The 25,531-nt window shown below is 40.6% G+C and overlaps 1 long non-coding RNA gene across 1 annotated transcript in view; it reads left to right on the top strand.

Annotated features, from left to right (window-relative positions):
• The first annotated feature begins 427 nt into the window (after positions 1-427).
• LOC144604670 (uncharacterized) overlaps positions 428-25,531 on the top strand; it is a 37,920-nt gene continuing 12,816 nt past the window's right edge. Inside the window, exons 1-2 of the long non-coding RNA XR_013548758.1 lie at positions 428-649; positions 1,200-1,270. This is a non-coding gene — a long non-coding RNA (uncharacterized LOC144604670). The remainder of the gene's footprint in view (positions 650-1,199; positions 1,271-25,531) is intronic.

Below are 25,531 nucleotides of genomic sequence, written 5' to 3' on the forward strand. Positions count from 1 at the left end.
CGAAATTTCCCACTTTCAAAGAATTGGACGAGGCCATGAATGATTTCAAACGATTTTGGGTTATACTTGATAAAATTTGTTTTAAACCTTAACTAGCAGAATGCTTCTCAAAGAAATTCCCTGATGTTCATTCAAGTATTATAGAAGTTAGCATGCTGTGGAGAAGCAGTTTTTTATCATCAAGTAACACTAGGTTAAAATGGGTAGTCACTAAACATACACTCTGTGTGGGTGAGTGTGAGTGTGTGTGTTTGTGCGAGTATGTGTTTGTGTGCGTGTGTGCGCGCTCGCCAATGATTACCCAATTTAATTTCAATGTAATACAGCCAGCAAGTTACATTCATGCTGTTTACTCACTGTTGTGAAAGCTGCAGGCAGCCAGAATTAAATGAACCGGTCATTTTTTTCTCATGTCAACAGGGCCTTACATTGTTACTTGTTAGTGTTTTTCAAAAGCAAATCTTCTTTCAATTGGAAGTTGGACCAAGGCTGCCGGAGATGGTGCTGACTTCATTTGGAATAGGGTTGTGCCTCAAAATAAACTACAGTTACCCATGAGAGCAAGTGTTCACTAAGATTTCCCAAAGCTGAACTGGAGGTCTTGGTGGTGGAAAATGAAATAAAGCAGAACATTTTAAGCTGCTGAATTGTGAGTGTTGTTTTTACTTAATGTTAATAGATATTGAATGGAACCCTTATGATAGAAAAGAGGAAAGTTGGCCTGTATTTACAAGGGAGTAGTTAATGGAACAGATAGCTGCAAAGCTGAATGCCAGGATTGTAATCCCAAGAGCTTGGATACAGTACTATAATTTACAGATTTTGATATATTGTACAAAGACAGGCAACAATAGAAATAAAGCACAGAGCCAGTAGCAGGGTAGTTACAAAATTAGTGGTGAAAGAAAATGGAAGGGAAATTGTTGGTGATCTTCCAGGACTGCTCTGAGAAATTAAAGGGCATGAAATCAGTAATATGGACAATAATTATTTCTCGTATCTCTATTTATTTGGATAACTGGAGTAACTCAGCGGGACAGGCAGCATCTCTGGAGAAGGGTCGAGACCCTTCTTCAGACTAGTTTAGTCAGACCAAAGTTGCAGGGGAAGTAAGGGGAACCTTTTGCTCAAAAAGTGGTGGAAACATAACTGTCAACCTATTGAATTTTTAAACTTCTGTTCCATATTTATGATTGAAGGAATGACATCCCATCATACCTTGGTTGGAGATATAGATTACGCAGGAGTTTCAGTGGAACACTTTCAAGAGGTTCGTTTTTTTCCACAGATAACCACAGATAGCATGCAATCTTATCTATTTTGACTGTTTGATATGTTAGTTCTAAAATGTAATGAGATGATTTAAAAGTGCAGGTTAAAATAATTAGGGATTAATATTACCACTATGCATGTTCTTTCATTTTCATTGTTATTGACTTTTCTTCGGGGATCCCTGGAAGAATAATGCTGAGTGAGATATCAATTAATGTACTGTGAAACCATTAATGTTGGCAAGTTAAAGCCTCAAAATTATTATCAAATGTATTAGCTTTTGCACATTTCCATCTCTGATATATTAACAGAGATATTTATACCCACGTTAGAATAGGAAAATAGTTAGAATTACTCTCAATGTCTGCACGTTTTAGTGCTTTGAGTTATTTTGACCCAAACCCACGTGTAAGCTTAGCACATTTCTCTAAATCTGACCTGTAGCACACACATATGACAGAGACTGCCAGGATGTGGCATCAAACAACACACAGAATAGATTTTGATATAACAGAATACATTTTGATATAACGTAATAAATTTGATATAGCAAATTTTGTTTGCATATTTGACACTCAAGCTGTCAACTCACATTGAGAGTTGAGGTCTGCTCCAGCATTAGTTAGAGGGTGCCTGACCTTCTCTGGAATGTTTCTTCTGAGTCCAAGGTGTCCCTTGCTTTAAAGTAGATTCACTTTTTTAAAGTTTTCTTGATGTTCGTTCACAATCTATGGCGACCTCTCAACTGTCTGCTGCTCAAGACCTTAGGTACCCAGATCATATTTCTGATGCTCCCCAATATCCTTTTACCTACCCAACCCCTCACCCTATCACCCGATTGAAAAACATACCAATGTACCAGCCCCTGACCCCTCCCTGCACCTGGACCCCAGAACTCCATCCTCTGATACCCATGCACCCTTTTACCCACGTCCAATATTATTTTTTATCCCCTGATGATCCTGATTTTCCCTTCTACTGATGCCTATTGCTCCTCTCCATAGTGCTTTAGAACCAACCCATTTCTTTCTAACATCTACATCAAACACTCCATTCCAATCGTTCGCTTCCTGCCCACCCCACCCTGTGACCCACTGGGTACCTGATTTTTTTCTGCTAGCTTTTCAATTTCAAAGCTCATGGAAGAAACGCCTTTGAGCATTATTGTAAGGTCTGTACACTTTTAACCTATAAAGCTCAGTATCGGTATAAACCAGTAAGTCCGAGGTGCGTTTAGTAATGTCTAGAATGTAATTTGAATTGCTCTCCACCACTGTTTATTAACATTCCAGTAGTATGAATATTTCCTTGTTCTATGCTTATACTGAAGTCATAAATACATAATCTTTTTGCTACTGTAGCAAATCTTTCCAATTTGTTCGTTTGATTCAAACTATAGAACTTTTGAGTAAATGGAACAGTTACAGCACTTAAATATGCACATTTCCCTCATTATTTCTGTTCTTATGGTAACTACTCATATTGCTGTTAAGACTTTAAACCCTCAGAATTTGCATTGGTGCTGTGATATTTTCCTCATCAATGTTTCTTTGAAGCTATTCCATGCTTCACTCCAGACACTATGACAATGTCACTGGCAGTAAATCTTTTGCCATTAATCTTTTATCTTGGGGAGGCACCAAAGTGAATCTATAGTATAGATGTGTATGACTATGATACAGTTTAGTTTTAGTTTAGTTTAGAGATACAGCACAGAAACAGACCCTTTGGCCCACCGAGTCCGCACCGACCAGCGATGCCCGCACATTAACACTACCCGACACACGCTAGAGACAATTTACACTTATACCAAGCCAGTTAACCACAAACCTGTACATCTTTGGAGTGTGGGAGGAAACCGAAGATCTCGGAGAAAATCCACGCGGTCACGGAGAGAACGTACAAACTCCATACAGACAGCACCCAGAGTCGGGATCGAATCCGAGTCTCCGGCACTGCAAGTACTGTAAGGCAGCAACTCTACCGCTGCGCCACCAAGCCGCCCATTTTATTTGGACAGCAAACACTAAATAACTTATTTTTTCATTCTTCACAATTCCTTTCTTATTTTTGGGATGCTTCTTGAATAGAATGAAGATAAATATGCAAGTATCTTGACAGCTGTACTAATGAGATCTGAAGTCTCTTTGCCAGAAATATTTTAAGATGTACACAAAACTCCAAATCAGTATGAAGAACATGTAAAGCAAAGCCAAGCATCTGCCATCTTTTGCAACATGTTCCTTCATACAGAGAGAAATATTATTTGGAAGGATGCAGAAATTTGGCATTTACCGTTAATCTGTCAGGATGCTGAGCTTTGGTTCTAGTAAGATCACAATCATGTGCATACGATCGAGGCCATAAACCTTGTATCACAGAAGTCAATTATGCTAGTCAATCACTGGAAATTCCTACATGAAATGTTTGGATTCTCATTTTTCTTCATCTAAAGATATTCTTGGCAAACATTTTTTCATTGGAAGACAACAGTCAAGTCAATTATGTGTTTTTTATCATTCCTTTCAAGAAACTTGGCTAAAATGTTCTGTAACTTGAACATGCCCCAAATGTTTATGAGTAGAGTTTTAGTTTCAAGGCTTTTAGACGTGTGACTGAAGAGCAGACAGTGAGTGAGCGGTTCATTAAAAGCTCAATAATGTGAATCTCTTATGAAGGTGTGTGGGTGTATAAGTCTTAGGTGTATAAAAGTCTTAATGAAGAAACAAAGAACAGATGTTGGTAAATACACAAAAGGACACAAAATGTTGGAGTAACTCAGCAGATCAGGCAGCATCTCTGGAGAACTTGGATAGGTGACATCCGGGGTTGAGACACTTCTTATTTTGTCCTTTTTTATGAAAGTCTTAGTTGTATAAATTCATGAAAATAGATAGGGTGAATGCACCGTCTTAGGTAAATCAAGAACTAGAGGGCAGAGGTTTAAGGAGTGAGGGGAGAAATTTAATAGGAACCTGAGAGGCAACATTTTCTCACCAAGGGTGGTGGATAGCAGAAACAAGCTGCCAGAAAAAGTTGTTGAGGCAGGTACAATAATAACACATAAAGAGATTTGGACCGGTACATGGATAGGAAAGAGGAATATGTGTCAAATGACAGCAAATGAGGGACTAGCTTAGATGGGGCATTTTGTTCGGCATGGGTGAGTTGGCCAAAGAGCCTGTTTCTATACTGTGTGATTTTATGATTCTATGACTCTAAATGGCACTAATAAACAGATTATATTCTTTGGGTCAAGTCTATATTTAGAATAATTGAATGAAAAAAACATAGAAGGAACCTTGCTCCAACTATTTGGTCAAACTTTCTAATTAATCGTAACTAGTCTAGTGTAGGAAAATAACTGCAGATGCTGGTGCAAATCGAAGGTATTTATTCACAAAATGCTGGAGTAACTCAGCGGGTCAGGCAGCATCTCAGGAGAGAAGGAATGGGTGACGTTTCGGGTCGAGACTCTTCTTCAGACTAGTCTAGTAACTAGTTTAGTAATTTTCTGATCCCTGGTAATATTTATGACTCCTTCTTTAATGTTACTTTATGAAATTTATTCTCCTGCACTTAAAGATGACGCATTCCAAACCACCATAAATTCACAACTTAAGGCATTTCTTCATATGGCAATGGATTCCTTCATCAATCATCTCAAATCAGTACCTTTGGTTTCAACTCTTCTGATGCTGAATAAAACTTTTTCCTTATTTAATTTGTGAAATCTATTTATGATTTTCAACATCTTAATCAAATCTCCTCAACCTTTTGTATATTAGCTCCTTCGATCTTTCCATATCACAAACTCTGATTTTGCTTTCAAATGATATAAATCCCATATTCCTTGTACCACTCTGTAGTAATTAGATTTGGATGAATTACATCATTCAGAAAGTTTCCCATATAAATGCAATATTTTTGATAAACATGATTGTCAGAACTTAACTTCATGCCCTGGGTCACAAGTTACATTTGAAATCTGGAATCAACTTGCATTTCCACTCACACTGAATGCATAAAAAACAGCAACTTGGTATTTATTTCAGCCTGTCTCATTCTAGAAGTTATTGTCATGCCAACTTCAGTTATAATCTCAGGCATCTCTGGATGATGAGAATTTAGTCTTAAGATAACAGTGTCATTTGAAAATTCGGATATATTGAATCATTTGCACTTACATTAAAATAAACTTTTGGACCTGTGGCTTCCCAGGCTTGGTGTGATTAGTCCTTTTCTCTTTTAAATTTGGCCCTTTTAAATATTTCTATTTTCTCAAATATTTATCTGCTTTCCTTTTAAAACTAGTTTTGAATTCCTGTCTGCCACTGTTTCCAATCAATCATTCTGTCACATCCCAGAATGTGTTCCTTTAACCAACTCTCTGCCTTTGCAACTCATTCCACTAAAAGTAAAAATAGTCTTGGTTTTTCATTTTATTGTTGAGCTCATTTTAACCACTTTTATTGTATTTCCTTTAATAATTGTCTACATGAATGATAGGAACGCCTGGTTTATATCATCTCCCCTTATAAATCATGAAAAAAATGTACACAATGGAAAAAACTAGATTTGTTGATTCCTTTGTCTAAGGAACTAAATTAAAGAAAAGTGAATCATGTACAAGAGTATAATAATTTTGGTACTAAAGTACACTTTGGTCTTGTACCTTATCATTCTTATCCATTTACAGCAGTTAGCATGGTTGAAAATAATAGGTTTACTGTACGTTGGTTAAATCCTTGCCATTATTAGTTTCGTTAAATTTATAATTTATTTTATAGTAACAGAATTAACAACAATGCTTTCTGCAGAAAATGTTTGGTCGGCATAAAGCCAATATTTCCATTTATATGGAAACATCGGAGAAAGATAGAATAATTATGACATAGGAGGACACCATTCAATCCTTCATGTCTGTGAAAATCGATAAAGAGCTAACAGACCTACTCTCAAAAATTTCCAGGACTCATTCTGTAGGCTTGTGGATCATAAGCTTGGGTAAAGTGGGTGTGGAAAGGATGTTTCCACTAGTGGGAGAGTCTAGGACTAGAAGTCAGTCTTAGAATTAAAGGACTTTCTTTTCAGAAGGAGATGAGGAGAAATTTATCTAGTCAGAGGGTGGTGAATCTGTGGAATTCTGTACCACAGAAGGCTGTGGAGGCCGTCAGTGGATATTTTTACGGCAGAGATAGACTGTTGATTAGTACAGGTGTCAGAGGTTATGGGGAGAAAGCAGGAGAATGGGGTTAGGAGGGAGAGATAGATCAGCTATGATTGAATGGTGGAGTCGACTTGATGGGCCGAATGGCCTAATTCTACTCCTCTCACTTATGACCTTATGACTTTATAACTCTTAAAGGACATGACCAAGAACTGCTCAAATATGATGGCATTCTGCCTTTTCGTCGTTTTTTGAGCAGAAATTCCAGAGTCCAGAAAGTACTTTTTTATCACCACCAGTTGCTTTAAACCTATGCCCTCTGGTTTTGATCCTCAGGTGAAAATTTTTCCACCAGGGTTGAGCAGCATACCTTTAAGAAAGGGTGATTACAACAAGGCTAGAGATAAGACTGTTACGGAAGTTTATGTTATGATCACCTCTGTTCAGAACCCAAGGCTAAAGGAAAAGAGTATTTCCTATTTACTCTATTAACACCTCTTATAATGTTATACATCTCAATTAAGTCTTTTGAGAAAGTACATTTTTCCTCGATGAGTTGAAAATAAGCCCTCTCTTATTCTGAAACCATGCTCTCTGATTCCACACTTAACTATAAAAGGAAAAGGTCCTCAAGCAACCTAATAATCTTCCGTGTTTCAATGGGATTGTATCTACCACACTAGTTGATATTTCTTTAAAGAATTGCAATACATTTTTCAAAGATTTCTCCCCTTCACGAAGCCATTCTGATTGCTTGTGTTCACCAAGCATACTTAATTGTTATGAAGAAACTGCAGCTGCTGGTTTAAATCGAAAATAGACACAAAATGCTGAAGTAACTCAGCAGGACAGGTAGCATCTCTGGAGAGAAGAAATGGGTGACGTTTCGGGTCGAGACCCTTCTTCAGAGATGCTGCCTGTCCCGCTGAGTTACTCCAGCATTTTGTGTCTATCTTATACTTAATTGTCATTTGCACCAGCAACAGAATAGTGAAATTCTTACTTGCTGCTGCTTTACAGACCCATTTATATAATAACATACAAATAAATGTACAATAATCATGCAATAAATTGACAATCACTAGTGCTAAATAACCAAGCCACAATATTGGAAGACGCAAGTGGAATCAAAATAAAACGTCTGGAGTACATCATAGTTGCTGAGGTAGTGTTGTGGTTAGTGTTATGCTGTGTTCAAGAGTCTAATGGTTGTTGCGAAGAAGCCGTTCTTGAAACTGGAAGTCTTGCTAACGCTGAAAGCAAGATTGTTTTCTAGCAGCATTCAATCAGATGATCAATTTCCCTCCTGTACTATGACTCATTGTTATCCGTTTTTCTTCCAACAATGGTGGTATTGTCTGCAAATTTAAAGATGGATTTGGGAGCTGTGTCTCGTTACACACTACGGCACAAAGTGCTGAGGTAACAGAATGGGTCAGGCAGCATCTCGGAAGAACATGGATAGGTGACATTTTGGATTGGGACCCTTCTTCAGACTGATTGTGGTGGGGTGAAGGGAGGGAGAAAGCTGGAAGAGAGAAGGGTCAGGACAAAGTTAGATGTAGATCATATGTGCTGAGGTGGGATGTGGTTTGTGTTACAGTGTTCAAGAGTCTAATGGTTGTTGGGAATAAGCTGCTTTAGAAACAGAAGGTCATGTCTTTCAGGCCCCTGTACCATCTTCCCACTTGTAGTAATGAGATGAAAACATGGCAAGGGTGGTGTGAGTCTTGAGGATATAAGCTGCTCTTCTAAGTCTGCACCTCCTCTAGATCCCTACGATGGTAGGGAGATCAGTACCCATAATGGAGCAGGCAATGCCCAACAATTTCTGCAGCCTCCTTTGTTCCTGAGTGTTTGAGTTATCAAACCTGGTCATGATGCAACCAATCAGTATATTCCCCACCGTATACCTGTTGAAAAGTACAGGAGTATCAGAAAACATCGATTCTCCTCAATCTTCAAAGGAAGTAAAGGGCAACCCAGACCATGCCCACCGATGCCACTGCCAACCCTTTCTTGCACTGCGGCTGCCCCCAGGCCTGAGCCATTGACTCCGCCAATGCTTGCCTCCCCCCCCCCACCGGCAGGCCAGAGCCATCGATTCACCTGGGTTCCAGACCCAGTTCCAGTCTGGGGATTTACACATTGCTGGATCCAACACAGCAAATGGACTTGACTCCCTTGCTGATTTTTCTGGGTTCTACTTCTCTCACTCTTCAACAGGGAACATCAATAATGGTGCCTCTGGGTCCTGCTACTTCAACCATGCTACTTTTCCTACCTCCACCCTTGCACTACCCAACAATCGCCACTCCCCTCTCAGTCCCCATCAACCCCCACAGAACCTCCCCCGAACCTTCCTCCACGACCCGCCCACGTCCGCCGGCACACATGTTGTGTTTTCACCATTCCCCCTGACCTCCCTCTTTCAGATCCAGAACGTTCAGTCCTCAACAGAGGCCTAACCTTTGTACCCCTACATCCACACTTCAGCAGGTTCTGGGCCTGCCGTGACAGAGCTCTTCTTCCATCGCTGCCGCCTCTGGACATTTTTCTATGGGAAGGGTTCCTCGTCTCCCAGTGCAACCCCTTCTCCCACCTCCAACGTTCCCTCTCCTAATGGAGCCCCCCTGCCAGCCTTCTAACCTCGCTAACCTTTTTATTTCCAATTGCCAGAGAGACCGTCTGGACATCTCTACTCTCCTTGCCCACTTCAATCTCATCTCCTCTAAATGTAACAGCCCTCCGCGCACTTAGTAACAATTCCAACATTGTTATTAACCCCGCTGACATGGAAGGCTGAGCTCCACCATGCTGAGGCTAGGCGCCAGCTCTCAGACACCTGCTCATACCTGTCCCTTGACCATGACTCCACTGGCGAATACCAGGCCATCATCTCCCAGACTGCTTCTGATCTTGCCGTCTCTGGCGACTTGCCCTCCACATTCTCCAACCATTGTTTCCCCAGCCCCACACTGCCTGCTTCTATCTCCTCAACAAAATCCACAAACAGTTCTGCCCTAACAGACCCATTGTCTCTGCCTGCCCCTGCCCCACTGAACTCATCTCGACATACATTGATTCTATCATATCACTCCTTGTCCAGTCCCTCTCCACTTACATCCGAGACACCTCACACGCTGTTCAACTCTTCATTAACTTTCAATTTCTAGGCCCCCATTGCCTCATCTTTACCATGGATGTCCAGTGCATTTACACCTCCATCCTACACTAGGAAGGTCTCAAGCCCCTTTGGTTCTTCCTCGAACAGAGACCCAATGAATTTCTCTCTCTTAACGCTCTCGTCCACCCCACCGTCAGCAACTTTTCTTTTGACTCCGCTCACTTTCTCCAAGCTAAAGGTGTAGCCATGGGCACTCGCATGGGCTCCAGCTATACAATAGACAATAGGTGCAGGAGGAGGCCATTTGGCCCTTCAAGCCAGCACCGCCATTCAATGTGATCATGGCTGATCATTCTCAATCACTACCCCGTTCCTGCCTTCTCCCCATACCCCCCTGACTCCACTATCCTTAAGAGCTCTATCCAGCTCTCTCTTGAATGCATTCAGAGAATTGGCATCCACTGCCTTCTGAGGCAGAGAATTCCACAGATTCACAACTCTCTGACTGAAAAAGTTTTTCCTCAACCTGCCTTTCTGTTAGTCACGTCGAACAGTCCTTGTTTCAGGTGTACACTGGCACCATCCTGCAACTCTGCTGCATCGATGACTGCATTGGGGCTGCCGCCTGCACCCATGCAGAACACATTGATTTCATTAACTCTGCAACCAACACACCATCCTCTAACATTTCTGTCACTTCCAGTGTGATCCCATCACCAGTTGCATCTTCCCACCTCCTTGCCTTTTCAGCCTTCTGCACAGACCACTCCCTCTGCAACTACTTGGTCCCCTCATCACGTCCCACCCAAACCAAAACGTTCGACCCAGGAAAGATCTTCAGAGATATGGACGCCCCTGAAGCTGTTGACTCATACTACCACTGTCCCTGCCAATTAAACTAGTTCATGGATTCCCGACTTTCCCTTCCTGAAGTAAACAATCGGCTCCATGGTCTTGCTAACGCTGAAAGCAAGATTGTTTTCTGGCAAGATTCAATCAGATTATCAATTTCTCTCCTGTACTATGACTCACTATTACCCATTCTTCATCCAACAATGATGGTATTGTCTGGAAATTTAAAGATGGATTTGGAGCTGTGTCTCATTACACACTAGGGCACAAAGTGCTGAGGTAACAGAAGGGGTCAGGCAGCATCTCGGGAGACCATGGATAGGTGACATTTCGGATCGGGATCCTTCTTTAGACAGATTGTGGTGGAAGGGAGGAGGAGAAAGCTGGAAGAGAGGAGAGTCGGGACAGAACCTGGTGAGTGATAGGTGGATGCACATGAGGGTGGGGCTAGAAAGGCAGATGGTTGGACAAAGGCCAGAGATGAAAAGATAAAAGGTGTGGGATACGGATAGAAATGCAAATTGTGAAGCGAGAGGAAGGAATATGCATGGAAGGGAAGGGGAGGGGAGAAATGGTGTGTCCAGGTAGGATATAGAGATGGGGTAGGCGGGGTGTGAGGGGGAAGAGTGGGGGGTGGGGTGGAGGGTTGAGGGTAGTTATGTAAAATTGGAGAATTCAATGCTTATGCCATAATGTTGAAAACTACCCAAGAGGAATATGAGGTGCTGTTCCTCCAGTTTGAGTGTGGCCTCACTCAGCCAATGGAGGAGGCCCAGGACAGAAAGGTCAGTATTGGAATGGAAAGGGAAGCTTAAATGGTTAGCAACTGGGAGATCCAGTGCAGCTTGGCGGAGTTCAAGTGTTGACTGGGGCTGAAACAGCTCATTACTGTGCTGTACAAGTCTATGTTTTTAATTATTTGAAGAGTAAATGTTGGCTCAGACAATATGGGAATTTCCTTGGATCAGAAGACAGCACAGCACATGTTGTGCTCTGCCTTGATGCACACCCTTGATGAAATGGCCATGTCTCTGGAATGGGGCACGACCCTATAGCTTCGTGAATCTATAGCAAGGTGTACCACTGAGCCAAGGCTAACTTCCTGTTGATCAGCAAGCATTATGAAGACATGTTTTCTCCTGAAACCGTAAATCTTAAAATATTTTAGCTCAGCACCACAGAATCATGGGGTCCAATCAATGATTTCACTAACAATATCAAGGCAAATATCTTAGACTAACAGTGTGATTAAAACCAGCATTGCTTTCCAGCTTTCCTTCCCTTGGTGCCACAGGGGTTTCAATCATCTGGTCCTGATGAATTTTATTTTCAAACCTGTTGGGAAGAATAGCTCATTGATTAATGTTGATATACCGGTTTACATTATAACTATATCCAGAATTTTTTAAACCTCACTACGGTGACAGCTATGAAGTGAATACTGTCCTTCTTTCAGAGGAAATAGTTTCACATTAGTGTAAATTAACCCCGATTGTTGTGCCTGCATGCAATATATTATATGTGTAGGAAGGAACTGCATATGCAGTAATGAAGATAGACACAAAGAGCTGGAGTAACTCAGCGGGTCAGACAACACCTCTGGAGAAAAGGAATAGGTGATGTTTCAGATCGAGACCCCTCTTCATATTATAGCTGCTAACTTCCTTCCCTTTTTTGCAGTGTCTTTACATTGTGACCAAGGTTATGGTAATGACTGATGCATTATAGACTTCTGCATGAGATTGATTTGAAACGGTAACATGCCTGACTACAATGTTTGTTGGGACTCATCAAAGACTTTAAGGTTAAATCAAACTAAAAATACACATTGGATAAATTTCATTTCCTTTAACCATTAAAAAAACTGATGGGCCATAAGGTGTCAGAGATCAGCTGAACTCTTTCAGTCTTGTAAAGACTTGCTTAACCTACTTGTTAATTTGTACTGCAGGTGATGTTCAAGATGTTTTCTTCTGCCGAACATTGCCTAGCTATTCACTGTAGTGTGGTCTTGTTTAGTCTTTGCATCTACTTTAACAATGCTATGTATTTCCCTTTTTTTAATATGTATAAACTCCATTTTACTGAGCAGTAATACATGTGTTTAATCACTAAAATAGAAGTTAAATCATTCATCCCTGACTGGTAGTCCTAAACTGACTATAATAGTGTTAATGTGTTGAACTCTGCTGACAGCAAAAAACACAGAATTTACTTTGCAACCAATTTAGACTCACTAACCTGGCAATTGTTCTTTGGAAACTCAGTTTAGTTTAGTTTAGTTTGGTTTAGGAAACAGGCTCGTCGGCCCACCTAGTCCACCCCGTCCAGCAATCCCCGAACATTAACACTATGTTACACACACTAGGGACAATTTACATTTATATCAAGCCAATTAACCTACAAACCTGTACATCTTTGAAGTGTGGGAGGAAACTGAAGATCTTGGAGAAAACCCACGCGGTCATGGGGAGAAGGTATAAACTCCATACAGACAGCACCCATAGTCGGGATCGAACCCGTGTCTCTGGCGCTGCAAGCACTGTAAGGCAGCAACTCTACCGCTGTGCCACCATGCCGCCCCAGTGTCTTACCAATGTTTCCATTTTAATTTGCTTTTTCATGGTGATTTTTGTTCACATTTAGCAAGTTATCTGCTAAGGAAGTAGAAGTGCTTAAAATGTCATCCAATCCTTCATGCACACGCAAGACAAAGCAAGCTAATAAATGCAAAACAATTCACTTGGTTGACTTTCAAAAATTAGATTGCTGGAGTTCACGGCCCATCTAGCCCTAAGAAGGAAAGTTCACCATAGATAAAGAGATGAATTGTGCTCAAATTTAAAAATAACATCAATCTTTCTTGTACTTTGTTTCATGGTGAACAATCCATTTTAATTCTTTAATTTAAAAGTAACAGATCTGCTAAACAAAAACGGAAAAAGAGTGTTGCTACATTATTGTTGGGGATTGGAAAGGTAGCTTTCCAGTGGGTTGGCCAGGGGCTACAATGGACCTTGTGATCCACTTGGCCTTAGCCACACTTTCAGAGGGAACACATGGTGAGTTAATGCTGAAAAAACTGAATGCATTGAATCGTTAAGACTGGAAGAAAAAAAATCCATTATTAAACACTTTTCCAGCCAATTGGACCTTCCAGCAGTGAAATCCCTCTCCTCATCATTCAGCAAGGTTCTGGATAATCCCTGAAAAATGTACAGGCATGTGTGGAAAACATTTGTGGCCCTTAATCCTGTAATTTCTTCACGAATTAATGAATTCAAGAACTAATGGTGTATTTGCAAGGCAGAATACTTTATCTGTTTCCATAATGAGACTTTAAGCTCTCGCTGCCACAGTCTGACTGACTTTGAAATTGCTATAAAACAGGTGCACCACATTACTCTCCTGTTCAATCAAGATCATGGTATAAATGCAGGCATAGATACGTAGAGTCTGGGCTTTAAAAAAAAATTACAAAGTAGAAATTCCAGCCAAGGACAGGCTAATGAGGAAAAGCAGAGATTTGGTCTTTTCCTCCGATATTCACTCCAAGTTTCTTCAGAATTTTCACAGACAGGTTAAAGGTTGCATGTGCACAATCAACATAATTCCACCTCTTGAGACAACTTATTGCTTTACAACACGTGATGATTTCATTCAATCAAGGAGCTCATCTATCAAAATAAGGGAGACACAGTAACATTACCATCAATCTGAAGGAGTAGCAGATTCACAGGTGTACAGGTCTCCATTGGTCATAGATATGGTCAGGAGGAGGCTATTCGCCCAATTAGGGCAGGTGTTTTCCCCTGGTACTAATGGTAGATGAAATTTGAATTGTAAAATGAATACCAAAAAATGACAATAATGTACAAACAGGATTTTATCAAAGAAGGCTTTATTTGTTTTGATATGTTAAATAGCTTTAACATGGGAGCTATCTTTACAGACGAACTGGTAAACAAATTAGGAGCAGGAGTATGCCACTCAGCCCCTCCAAAATTCTCCACTGTTCAGTTCAGTTCAGTTCAGTTTAGTTATTGTCACGTGTACTGACCGAGGTGCAGTGAAAAACTTTTGTTGCGTGCCATCCTGTCAGCAGAAAGACAATGTTCATTATGATCATTGTTGATCTGATTGCAATTTCAATTCCCCTTCCCCTCTGTCCTTGATTACGTTTCACCCCATTACTTAAATAATATCTACATGCCTCTGCTTTAAAAATATTCAAGATTCTTTGAAGAAGAGAGTCCTAGAGATTCAGTCATCTGACAGAAAAAGGTTTCTCTTATCTGTGGAGTAAAGGGGCAACCCTTTAATTTTAAATAATGAGCCCTAGATCTGGTTTTTTTACCACAGGGTACATGATTCAGCTAAACCTTTTTGCACTATGATATTCCCAATCAATGTTGGGAAAGTTAAAATCCCCCACTATGGCAACCTTATGAGACCTGTAGCTGCCTGCAATCTCCTGGCATATTTGCTCTTCTGATTCCTGTTGACTGTTTGGGGGGCAGTAGTACATCCCCAACACAGAGTTCATCCCTTTCTTGTTCCACAGCTCCACCCATACAGCCGCACTAGATGAACCGTCCATAATGTCACCTCTTAGCTCTACCATGCCATGCTCCCTAACCAATAAGCTTTGGTCCTGTATAAGATCCCACCCATCTGCCAATCTAGTGTAAACACACTCGTGTAGAACTAGCTACATGAACTAAACCTGTTCAGTAATACATTTGGACAGAATCAACTTCACTTGAGATGAAAGACAAGTGCAGCAGTTTTGAAAAATAGCCAAGATATAAATACCTAGTGGTCCTCAAGCAAGGAGAGGTGTGGCAGCAACAGCTTTTTGTTCAATGCTTCATGGTACATTGCTGTGACAGCCTCAGCTCAATTCTGCTCCCCTGAACTGCAATGCCTGTTTCATAAAATGGCCTCCATTTTATCTGCCGAGGGAATTCACCTCTAGCATTGAGTCGGAGATCTTCAAGCATGCATAAGTCAACTCCAAAATAGCATTGGACAAATTGTACTTGGTCATCAACTATCTTGAGACAGCAAAACATGATGCCCTGTTTTTCGTTGCTAGTGGCTTTACTCGAGCTATTTTCAGGACACATATCCCTAAATAACATCAGCATGTTTCCTGCCTCTCTCAAATCTCTTAATGAAAACTCCTCGTCTCCTACACAGCGCCTGCAGTCTTCTCCACATTTCCCCTCTCCTCCCCATCTGTAAATCGTTTCCCCCTACAACCTCAACCTTTGCCCACTCACCAATCTTCTCACTGCCTTCCCACATTCCCCTGCTGGATTATCTCCCCCTAATTGTTCTCCGCAATTCTTTCCCGCCTCAAGATTTTTTCTGATAATCCTCGCCCTGATGTTGTTACCTGCTCCCTACTCCAAATTACACCCCAACATCCTGACTCCAGCCTTCATCTTTTTTAAAAATAAACTTTGAGCTTCCCCAGCCCCAATATTGCTCCAATCATCACCTCTATCTTATTTGCCCTTTTCCATCATAGTCAATCGCAAAGGTTCAAAATATTGTTGTCTCCATTGGACCGGAATTACTGATTCCATTGCAAATAACACTTCAGTTGTTGTCCGTGTTAGAATACTGATTTCTCAAGTCCTTGCACACAGCAGGGTATAGGCATCCCTTAAGGGGCTGCAGTTACTCAAATATGAAATAATTTCCAGCCCACTGTGTTATGCTCACTTTGAGTAAAATAGGATTTTTCTCCAGAGATGGGAGTTTTCAGATGATCTAACAATTTTTGACTTGCCAGGTACACTGATGGAAAGAAATTATACTCTCACTAGCTTTTCTGAACATTATAGTCCGTTTGCTGTTATTTTAAATTTAGATTTCTGTTCATACAATCTACACTGATGGTTTTCCAATGTGTTTTGGAAGTGGAATCTACGACTAAATTCATTCCATCTGTTCATCTTGGAAAACTAATCCGAAAAGCAATACATAAAGAGCTAATGTGATATGTCCACCAATATCTTGGTCAAGTGATGCATTTACAAACAAATTAGAAATGATTTATTCCATAAAATAAATATTTTACATTCCCTTGGTTGAAGTCTTAACTTTTATGCACCATCCCTAAAACATAACAAAGTAATTAAATGCTAAATATGGTTAAGAGTTTGTAAAGAAATGATCAGATCTAGGATGTTCTTCTTTGCTGGGATAATAAGGGTCCCATAACTGGACTAGGTAAAGAAGAAACGTTACCAAAAAATCAGCAACCTGCTCCAACAAGCCAAAACACATTGTGTAAGAAGGAACTGCAGATGCTGGTTTAAACTAAAGATAGACACAAAAAGCAGGAGCAGATGTGCCCAAAAGTGTCTGTCGGAGCTGAACAGAGTGGTCAGGATTCAACAGATTGTTTTTATTTCTAATGAATCAGCTATTGATCCAGAATGAAGGTTCAAGTAGTATGAGAAATGTCAAATGCCGTGGAAATAAACAGTCAATCCATTCCTCCAGAACAAATTCACCTCCAACTTATTTCCCAACAAATATTCATGTATTTGGGGGAGGGGGGGGGGGGGGGAGCATGGGGGACGGAGGAGATTCATTCATGTTGTCCAGACTGGGTTTCTAATTTGTGATTCATTGAGTACATATTCAATATGACAGGACAAACGTTGATCAGCTCTGCATGAGCAATGAAGTAATCAAATTCATACCTTGCATAATCCCAGCTTCCACTGATACTCTTCCTCAAAGTAACTGAAGAAACCATTCTCCTACAAATTTCTGTTTTGAATTAGTCTCATCATGTGACAGTTGTTGCATTGTGATTGAATTAAATCAACAACAAGATTGATTTATGGCGAACTTTCAGAATGAATGTGCATTCTGCAATGTGCTTCAGAATTTTGGGGGGAAGGCATGGTGGCGCAGCAGTAGAGTTGCTGCCTTACAGCGCCAGAGACCCAGGTTCCATCCTGACCACAGGTGCTGTCAGTACAGAGTTTGTACGTTCTCCCCGTGACCGCGTGGGTTTTACCCGGAACCTCCGGTTTTCTCCCACGCTCCAAAGACGTACAGATTTTCAGCCAAATTGGCTTGGTAAAATTGTAAATTTTCCCTCATGTATGTAGGATAGTATTAATGTGCTGGGACCACTTGTCAGCACGGACTCGGTGGGCTGAAAGGCCTATTTCCGCATTGTATCTCTAAAAAAAAATTGCCAAGCAGAACGTAGGTGGTAGGGTTCGCTGCCACAACTGTAATTGAAAGGCGATGGGAGAGCTTGGTTTTTTGAACATTACAAAAGGTAGAGATACAGAATGGATTGGAGAAGAGGTTCCATCATCAAATGGACAGCAACAGAGGAATATATCATGCATTGTGGCCCTGAAAATTGAAGGACATTATGAAGTTCGACTGAGTTCAAACATGAAGGGTGTTTATGGGGGATGACAAGGATATTGAATATAATGTGATGAGAGATTTATAGATCACTGAGTGCCAAGGCTTAGTTTTTTTTACAGGCAATCTACAGCAGATTCATAACTTATGGAGAGGCCATCGTGGAGAGTGCACAAATAAAGGTTGGCATGAATAGTGCTGTGTGATGAAAGCATCATGTCTTATTTATAGTTAGTTTGCATGAGAGATTCTAAGTTATGTTAATTTTTAAAGCGGTCTGGCTTGCCATGAGAAAGTGTTCACAGTAGGGTGATGGTAGCGAATACTAGCTGTGGGTTTGTGTTGGGTAAGGTAGACTCATTCTGAGCTGACATGTGATGAAAGAACGGATTGATTGGGCTGATATTCACTGGAATTTAGAAGGGTGAGAGGGAATCTTATAGAAACATATAAAATTCTTCAGGGATTGGACAGGCTAGATATAGGGCTAACAAAATCAAGGGATTTGGGGAGAAAGCAGGAATGGGGTACTGATTTAGGATTTAGGATTTAGGATCATCAGCCATGATCATATGGAATGGTGGTGCTGGCTCGAAGAGCAAATGGCCTACTCCTGCACTTATTTTCTATGTTTCTATGTTTCTGTTAATTAAGCTAATGGCAAAGGTTGAAGATGATGGTCCCGGTCTACTGAAAACTGAGTTTCAGCAGGTTGCTGCCCATTAGTTGAAGCTAATTATGATATTGAGAAACATGTATTTTAAATTATAGACTCTGATGTTGGCAACTTTCTCTTCTTTAAGAGAGTTACAATGTGAGCTAACCTTTTGAGTATCTTATTCGTTTGATTCTTTTGCCACTTCCATTTGCTCCTTCCGACTTCTGCTTATCAGTGAATTATCAGGACATTCCCATCAACTTAATCATCAAGAATTTCATGTTCATTACTTACCTGTTGAAACTGAAGAAATGGGAGAAGGGCAAGAGTTAACCAGTTTCATCTTTGCTATGTTATTCTGAAATATACATAAGAAATGATAAAACCATCTAAAGTAAAAAGGCACTCACACAAATTTAATCCACCACAAATTCCACAATTGAATCCAAAATCCTCAGCAACAAACTCGGCTTGATGTCTCCAACTCCAACTAAAGCTCCACAATGTATTGTACATGCCATTGGTCTCAAAGCAATCCATCCAATTAAAATCCATCCATCCATTTACCACAAGCTCATAAACACCTGCTTCCATTCAGCAAGATGGAAGCATGACTTCTACTGTAATTTACCAATCCCTGAAAGTGATGGAGAATGATGTAAAGGGGATGGGTTTCACAGCACCTCTCCTTAGGTGGAGGATAAGGCCACAAATTTAATATTCTACAGCTTTAACAAGATCTCTAAAATATCTCGATCAGAATGAGTTGCAGAAAACGGAAAATACAGGAATAATCAAACTTTAATCATACTTTCACAAACAGGATTGCAGAGCAAAACTGGGGGAACTGACCTATCTAAATGATACCCACAAATAAGTACAATGTTTCACATCACTGGAATAAAACAATAAGCATTTTGTGTGAATATTACGTGAAAATTAACATAATTGACAAAAGAAATCTGTCTGACCACTGAATGAGACTCAAACAGAGCATTTAAAGTGCTTCCGGGTACGGTCAATTTCTACCCAGTTATTATTATTGTTAAGATGTTTAAGATTATAGCCTCCACTGGGATGGTGATTTGGCATCCTCTTCCACTTATTCACTGAGAAAATATGCAGGATTAATTTATAGTTTGTAACTAGCCATGGGAGAAAGCTGTTCCTAAGTAGTAAAAACTGTGTTTAACTGGCAATGCAACAAAGAAAATCTCCAGACTAGGGAATAAAAGCCAACCAGAAAGTATCAACCCTCAGGAACAAAAGACATAGACTTGGCATTTGCCAACACCTCCTGCAGGTTTTCATTGCAGGTTTTTGTAGTAAAATTTGAACTTCCATGTGATATAGCATTGTAACACAATGCTTTGGTGGAAATTGGTGGGTCAGAAATTATTAAAGTGAAATGCTCCATTGTGAAGACTAGAGTTGAGTGGAATTTGTAACAAATGAATTGGAACAGACTTATTTTAATGGTACCAATTAAAAATCGAAAGTGCGTCTGCACAGAGTTCAAAAATTATTTCTGTTGCAAACGGATCCTTTTTATGTTGGCACTAAAATCATAGCTATAACATGTGAATGGATCAAACCAGTTCCCCAATTCCACAACTGCATGTTGTTGGAACCGTCTGGCAAATTTCACTAATGCCATGTAGGTCCAGGTGACATGAAATGATTCAACGTAAGGTTTATGATGGAAATGCAAATGGCAGGAAAATTCACCTACACTTACAGGAGTCCACCAGTCAGAGGGTGGTGAAGGTGTGGAATTCTCTGCCTCAGAAGGCAGTGGAGGCCAGTTCGTTGGATGCTTTCAAGAGAGAGCTGGATAGAGCTCTTAAGGATAGCGGAGTAAGGGGGTATGGGGAGAAGGCAGGAACGGGGTACTGATTGAGAGTGATCAGCCATGATCGCATTGAATGGCGGTGCTGGCTCGAAGGGCTGAATGGCCTCCTCCTGCACCTATTGTCTATTGTCTATTGTCTAAATATCGATAGGTTTCTGACTCCTTGAGTATTGTAAACTAATTTTTGTTCTATTATTTGATCTTTCAACATTTTTGTTGACCTCACCATTTTTTTGCAATGTCCATTCTCCATGAGACAACTTGGCAAAAGATCCCTCACCTGTTTCCTTTCCTGGTCAGAAAATAATTCAGTAATCGCAGTCACGGTATGAAGCAGGCCCTTCAGCCCAACTCACCCATGCCAACCAAGATGCCCCATCAACACTAGTCCCAAGTTTGCCCAAGTTTAGACAATATCATTATAATCCTTCCCTATTCATGTATCAGTCCAAATGTCTTTTCAATGTGGTTTTTATGCCGCCTCAACTACATCCTCGGGCAGTTCCATACCTGCAAATTTTAGAGCTCACCAGCAGCTCTTCCTGGTAAGACAGAGGTTCACGTGTGCCTTCTCTAACCTCTATCTACTGCATTCAGTGCTCCCAACGTGGCCTTTTTTAAATAGGTGTGACCACGCGTAGACTAGGCAACCATTTTAGCTGAACACATGCGCTTGGTCTGGAAAGTTCTGATGGATCTCTCGGTTGTTAACCATTTTAATTTCCCTTCACATTCCCATACCAACTTTTCTGTTCTGGGCTTTCTACATTGCCAGAGTGAAACCACACACAGACTGGAGGAACAGCATCTCATCTTCCACTTGTGTGGTTTACATTGAACATTGACTTCTCTCATTTTACGTAATATTCCGCCCTTTTCCCCCTCTCGTTCTTGTGCCGCTCCCCCACCCAGCATGATGCACACCCATTTATCCCACTGTACTATCCCCGCCTCCCTTTTCCCCTTCCCCGTCCCCTTCCATCTGTCTCCCACCCTCTGGCTTCACATTTCATTCCTCTTTCACTTCTCCTCTCTCCTTAGCTGGCACTCTTTTGTCTCCTAGTGCATTTTATGTCGCTTTTTGTCTCTTTAGTCACTTATTTTTCTCCTATTCATCTCTAGCCTTTGTCCACCCATTGGCCAATCAAACCCTCCACACATGTTTCCATGCTTTGTCCCACCCCTATTTCTTTTCCAGCTTTCTCCCCCCCTCAATCTGTCAAAAGACGGTTCCCGACCCAAAATGTCTCCTTCCATGTCTTGTGGAGATGCTGCCTGATCCGTCGAGTTACTCCAACACCTTGTGTCTCCCCTGACTTTAATGCAGTACTCTGAGGAAGATTACAAACACTAAGGGGCTATCATTTGGGAGAAACAGTGGATTTAATGAATTCAGTACTGTACCACGGATTGTCTACGGGAAAGATTCACTCCCCACTCTGTATAAGATTACTCTTGCTAGTGTCAGGAAAGGTAATTATGACGTTATAGACTGGTACATTTTCTCCAGGGAATCTGGGGTTAATGGGTTGTTACATGTTTCAAAGCTGCCTTTGTCTCTTGATTATTGTACTCACGCACCAATAAAATTTTGCAGGAGGAAGATATTAGCCAAATTACCTGCTCTGTGCAAATCTTTGTCACATTATCTTATAAAAGTAGATCGATTTGGCAACAACATGTTTTGACTAATGGACGCCACCTGGAAACTTTTTATTGGTATAATATTGAAGTATTGACTACAGGGGAAAAAAGCCAATCTTTCAAGAAATATTTCTGCATTAAAGTGATTAAGTTGTTTTAAAGAGTCTCATTTCCTTGAAATAGTTTATTTTCTTAATGCTGGAGAGTTGTATGTGATTAGTTTTACAATTTCACTTTACTTTTACCCAGAGTCATTGGGTAGACAGAGCCATGTTGTAACTTACGGCACAAGTTGCAGCTTGGATTTCTTCATAAACCTATGAGTCATGAAAGTTCTACTTGAACTATGTTTGAGGGCAAAGAATCTTTTCATGTCCAAAATATCACCATCCAGAGTAATGAAAAGCTAATAATGCTCATGCAGGAACAATGGGCAGTAGGAAAATGCTTTTGACTTCCCTAAACTTAAGTGAAGATGAATGTGAATTCCCTGAATTATTATAAACATTTGAATGAAATTGTTTATTAGATTATTATATTAAAATAATGAAACAGTGTAGGTCAGACTAGATTCAGAGATACATTAAAAGTTATAACTGCAATTTAAAATGTGCAAAGAAAATTAGTTATAGAGGTATTAAGATTCCTATGACAAAGGAGGCAAATCAACCCATTAAGGATATGATGGCTCTCAGAGCAATCTCAACTGTCCTATTCTTCCACATATTTTTCTGTAACTTGTTCCTTTTCACATGCTCGTTAACCTTCCCTAATTCTCCTGCCACCCACCTAACTTTGTGGCATTTTAGTTGGCTAATAAATCCACTCACATAATTTTATGATGTGGGAAGAAACCGGAACAGCCAGGAAAAATCCACATGGTCACAGAGAGAACATGCAAACTCCACACAGACTGTGCCCTGGCACATGATTGAACCCAGGTTGCTGGAATGATGTAACAGCAGCACTAACTGTTTACCACAGTGCCGCTCCACTGTGCTTTGAATTAAGAACATAGAACAGCAGAGTGCAGGAACAGTCCCTTCGGCCTACAATATCTATGCTGAACATGATACCATCCGCCTACATATATAGTTTTTTTAGTTTTTTGAGATACAGCACGGAAACAGAGCCTTTGAGCCCACCTGGTCAATGCCGAACATCGATTAACCATTCACATTAGTTCATTGCTATTCCACTTTCTCATCCAGTCCCTACACATTACACACAAAAGCATTTCACTGTCCCTCGGTACATGACAATAAACTAAACTGAACTGGTAAAAGGGGCAATTTACAGAGGCCAATTAATCTACAAACCTGCATTTGGGATGTTGGAGGAAACTGGAGCACCCACGTGGTCACAGGGTAAACATGTAAACTCTGCACTGAGAGCATTCGAGGTCAGGATTGAATCTGGTCTCTGGTGCTGTTTCAGTTCCCATTGTCTCTGATGCTCTAACTATACGATCGCTGGCATGGCCATTTTACTGTAAATGTGCTGAGGCCATTCTCCATGGACCTCCAAGTTCAAGAACAGCTTCTTTCCAACAATCATTTTGTACACTACACAACAGTAAACAAAACTACAAACTTCTCTGAACTGTCTTTGGTTGCACTAAGGACTTTAGGTTTTTGATTTTGCACTAATGTTGTGGTTATTAATTTATACAATTTTTGTTTATTATATCTTATCTACCTTGTTTATGTATTTTGAGTTTATGGGCCTATTATGCTGCTGCAAATAAGAATGTAATTGTTCTGTTGTCAGTATATATGGCAATTGAACACTCTTGACTGTTAACTAGCAACAAAACATGCAAGTGTATCTTGAATTTTCTGTATGGCCACATCGTGGCCACGAAACTATAAATGTAACAAAAGGCAGCAAATTGGTTTTTACTTTAAAGCAGAATATAAATTACTAAAGAAATTGCAAACTAAACTAAACTAAATTAAACTAAATACAGTAACTGACAAAAAATGCATTTGTATCACTAGCAGTAAAATAGGTAACGTATTGTCTTCTAGTCAGCAATGCTCACAGATGAACACAAGTTGGACAATATAGTTTTCAACCAAAAATGTTGGATTTAAATTATTACTGTTAGAGTAGTGTACGTCACAACAATATATCAAAGACTTATTTTTATTACAGGCAGTTAGTCCACTTACTCATGATGGAGTATCATATCATCATATCATATATATACAGCCGGAAACAGGCCTTTTCGGCCCTCCAAGTCCGTGCTGCCCAGTGATCCCCGTACATTAACACTATCCTACACCCACTAGGGACAATTTTTTTTTTTAACATTTACCCAGCCAATTAACCTACATACCTGTACGTCTTTGGAGTGTGGGAGGAAACCGAAGATCTCGGAGTAAACCCACGCAGGTCACGGGGAGAACGTACAAACTCCTTACAGTGCAGCACCCGTAGTCAGGATCGAACCTGAGTCTCCGGCGCTGCATTCGCTGTAAAGCAGCAACTCTACATGTTGTTTACAGAGTACTAAACTGGGCAATGTTTTCTATAAGGGTTGGTTCTCTTATTTGAAACAACTACTATGCAAGACCTAGTTTTCAAGTTGGGTTTCTCATATGATTTAACATTACAAATTAGAGCTGCCCTTAGGTACAAATACCTTTTCTCCTCCCAAAGTCCAGTACATTCAGACAAAGCACAACATTCCCAAAATAGGTGTTGCAATGTAGTGTCTCAATTTTAGTGCTTAGTGGTTTGTTTTTGTTAAAAAAAAAACACACTCTCCCCACAGAACTGTGACTATTAGACAAACAGCAACCTGAATGAAGAAAAGTATGCATGATGAACCAAAAATTAGTTAAGCCTCTCCTTCCCAGAAAACTCCTATCAAGTCTCTTAAGTGTGTTAAGGGCCTGTCCCACTTAGGCAATTTTAAGGCGACTGCCGGCGACTAAGTTGTCGCCGACAGTTCGCCAGGTGTCGCGGGCATGATCGTGAGGAGTCTTCCAAGAATCATAGCGGATCTCAGTGCGTCGTTGAGAAATCAACCGGAGTGAAATTTCTCAGCGACAGTTGGCTTGTCGCCAGCTATCGTTGCTTATTGCGGGCGCTGTCGCATGCTGTCCCCAGGTTTGCTAGGTTGGCTTAGATGCATTTAGAAGCACGTAATATTAAATTAAGTAAAGTAATTTAAAGATACCATAAAATACTTGAGTTTAACCAATTTATTTACCGTCAGGACATTTGACAGGTAGATTGGAGGCGACAGTTTGACAGTCAGGTAAGCGTGGGAATTTTCGTGATGTTTATGGCCATCAGCGATTACATTTAAAGTAGGCTCCCAACCCAGATAAGCAACCCAAAAACCAGATATGGGAATTTCACGATGTTTCTGAAGACGCTGTAATCCCGACCTGACTCAGCATTGTCGTGGTCATTGTCATCGGGTAAAAGAAAATTTCGGCGATCTGCTACGACTTTGACAGTCGCCGGCAGTTGCCTTAAAAATCACCTAAGTGGGACAGGCCCTTTACAAATACAAACCCCACTCCTCCTACC

Source organism: Rhinoraja longicauda, chromosome 22 (genome assembly GCF_053455715.1).
Source record: "Rhinoraja longicauda isolate Sanriku21f chromosome 22, sRhiLon1.1, whole genome shotgun sequence".
NCBI classification, from domain to species: domain Eukaryota; kingdom Metazoa; phylum Chordata; class Chondrichthyes; order Rajiformes; family Arhynchobatidae; genus Rhinoraja; species Rhinoraja longicauda.